Source organism: Physella acuta, unplaced genomic scaffold (assembly GCF_028476545.2).
Source record: "Physella acuta isolate Inbredline_101_S28 unplaced genomic scaffold, ASM2847654v3 ptg002389l, whole genome shotgun sequence".
NCBI classification, from domain to species: Eukaryota; Metazoa; Mollusca; class Gastropoda; family Physidae; genus Physella; species Physella acuta.
Window position 1 is genome coordinate 91779 of NW_026733878.1, and position 3372 is coordinate 95150.

The window sequence follows — 3372 nt, forward strand, 5'->3', positions numbered from 1 at the left end:
GTGCATAATACCCAGTGTATAGTACCCAGTGTAAGGTACCCAGTGTGGTACTATGCTAGCATCTATAATGATATGCTTCAATGATACGCATTTCTATGTTGCTTTTTGTTTTGGTTAGTCATACTCACATACAGAGGCGTAGCGGCCCCTCCCGGCGCCCGGGGACAAAATTTCAATATGGCGCCCCCCCCCATTAGGCCTATATTTTTTATATTTATAATACAAAAATGCCTCTGCTCACATATCTCAAACCTAGCCCCAAACTAACAAATCTAGCTGCAATCTAGACGATAACACATAGCTACAGTTTTTTTATAGACATTTGTTGCTACGCCAGAGGAGTTTCAGAAACTTCGGGAGGGGGGGGGGCGGACTTAAAACTTCAGAAGGGTGTGAGGGTGGGGGCGATATTGTTTATATATTTTGTCCGGGGTAGGGAGAGCAGTGCCACTTCCCCCATAGAAAAACCTGAAAGAAACACTACCTGTCACTACATAGCTTTAACCGTAAACCCTTTACCTACCCTAAAATAGCTTAAAATATTTATCGTTTCTACTTCTGAGAACTAATGTAAAATTCCTGAAAGTGATAGAGTAAATAAACAACTTACCTCGCAAACATATTTGCTGTAATAGTACTAGTACGTGTACGGACTTGTTACGATTTGTGAACTGCAGCGCAACACGCTGTTTGATGAAGTGACATGCCTTAGATTTTAAACTCAACGAAAATGACTAGACCTGAGCAGTGGGCGGGTGGGGGCGGCCGACCAGGGCGCCGACCGTAGGGGGCGCCAAAGAGACTACAAAAAGCTCATTTTAAGCTGAAGTATTAAATTATACACAAATTTACGAAAATAAACGACTTCAAGACTTTACACACTGATTTAATTGTTTTCTACAGCGATTTTGTGGCACCATATTAGAAACTGTTACTGTACAGCAACTGGTAAGAAGCGCCACAAACCTTTCCAACTTGGTGTGGGGAGGGGGGGGGACTTTTTTTTACAAATAGGAATAACTATATAGAGAAATGGAAGGAAGGGGTTATAATTGATATTCCACCCCGTGCGCCGGAATGGGTCGCTATGCCCCAGGACCAGAGGCGGACTTTTAACCCTTTATTTACGGAATTATGTTCTGAATGAGATTTTTACTTAAACAATGTGTTACTATATTGCTTTTGGCACATTCAAAGCATATATTGAAGGAAATTTCGTTTCATAAATTTTTAATGGCCAAAACAGATATTGGTACTTATAAGTACCGTCAGTAAACTAGGACATTTTTTTTCAAAAAATTTTTTTTTACAAAACAGGAACAAACGATACAATTTATTAACTAATAACATGGCAATCATTTTAACAATCACTTTTTGTAATTTTCACACATAAATACAGCACAAAAGTATATTTTGAGTACGATTTTTACTGGATTTTCTATCGGAACACATCTTAGACCTCAAACACAGCAAAAGTAGTCGACATGTCATGCTCCCTCAATCTTGTCTGTGGTCTTTCTAGTGTTGCAACGGTTGCCGGAATGAATATGCTTTTGCTGGAAGCTTCCAATAACTAGTACAATGAGCCGCATAAACAAACAAAAGCCTAGTCATTCAGCACACAACTACTAGAAATACTAATATAATTGTAGCCTACTATAATGTTATGACAAGTCTACACTACAGTGCAAAGTTCATAAATAGAAGTGAGCTCAATGTGTTTTGGAAGAAGTAGTGGATTACTCTTTTCTGTTTACTGATTAAAATTTATCTTATAGATCTATACTATATGCAGAAGTATGGACTATTACTAGTCTACAGGTTTACATTATGTAAATGCTAGTTGTTGTAGGCAAGACAGTTTATTGCAGTAAATATAACTAACAAATTAAATCTTACAACCTGAACTAGGCTTTGGTATACAAATGAAGTATACTAAACCTTATAAACGAGTCTGCAACTGATACCTTTATTCTTGTTATTTTTTTACTACTAGAAATGAACATGTAATTACAATATTTCTTAGGTAAACCATATGCAAACCTTCTTATAAATGTGTAAATATCATTTTTTGAGTACATTTCGATAAGTAATTATCAAGACAATATTTATGTAACTCCACCTAACAAATCTGCAATTTTCTAAAAATCCTAAAAAAAATGACCGTGTGCCCTGACGGTACTTATAAGTCCACTTGTAAACATCGATCTAATACAAAGACAATTTGAGTAAAATTGTATAACTAGAAGTTAAACACGTTTGCCTGACTATTGAAGGTGCCAATAAAAAATATTTGGGGTTGAAAACTTGAAAAATAAGGTAAAACAAAAGGAAATCAGGAACGGGTGTGAGAAATGTACAGAAAAATTGTGAACTACCGATATAGCAAGACATTGAAAAAGCGCCACACCATTAATTTTTAAAAAACATTGATACCTCCGACTACCGGCGACTCGGGGGAGATAATACTATAAAATATATCAATAATTTTTAAAATTCGTATTTAATTTAATATAATACAGGCAATTAATTAAAGTGGTACTTATAAGTACCGTCAGTAGATAAAGGGTTAAAACATATCCACCCCCCTTCCCCCAGTCGTCATTATACTTATCATTTCTTTATCTTTCTGCATAGTTATACTTTCCTCTTCTTAATTTATTTACATAATTATGCTTTTATCATCTATTCATTATCAGATAATCTGTCGTTATATTTTTATCTACATCAGTGGTTTGCAAAAAAAAAAAAAAAGATTTATTGCATTCTGTGTGTGTTGGGATGAAAGCACTGAATTTGTCTTTGGACAGATAAAAATCTTTGTTGCTTTTGGTGGGAAAAAGAATGGATCGATTACAACAGATTCTCGATTACAAAAGAAAACCTTAAGAGTCCCGAGATATTTTATTTTATTATTTTTTTTTTTTGAAAAACGAGCGGTCTTGTCACAAACGTTTATACTTCTACAGTCCGATTGCAATGGAAGTGATGAAGTGCTATTCAAACATTTAGTGTTATCAGTGTGGATGAAATACAGGGGGGGGGGGGTCTGATACGTTTCACAGTTAGTAGGTCTACTGATGGGGCAGATGACATACAGATCAGTACTAATGGGGCAGATGACATACAGATCAGTACTAATGGGGCTGATGACATACAGGTCAGTACTGATGGGGCAGATGACATACAGATCAGTACTAATGGGGCAGATGACATACAGATCAGTACTAATGGGGCTGATGACATACAGGTCAGTACTGATGGGACAGATGACATCATTACGATTAATGCTGATGCTGTAAAATAATATTTTTTAAAATTTACAATAACATAATAATAATGTATATGTTTAGAAGAATAAATAAAACAACA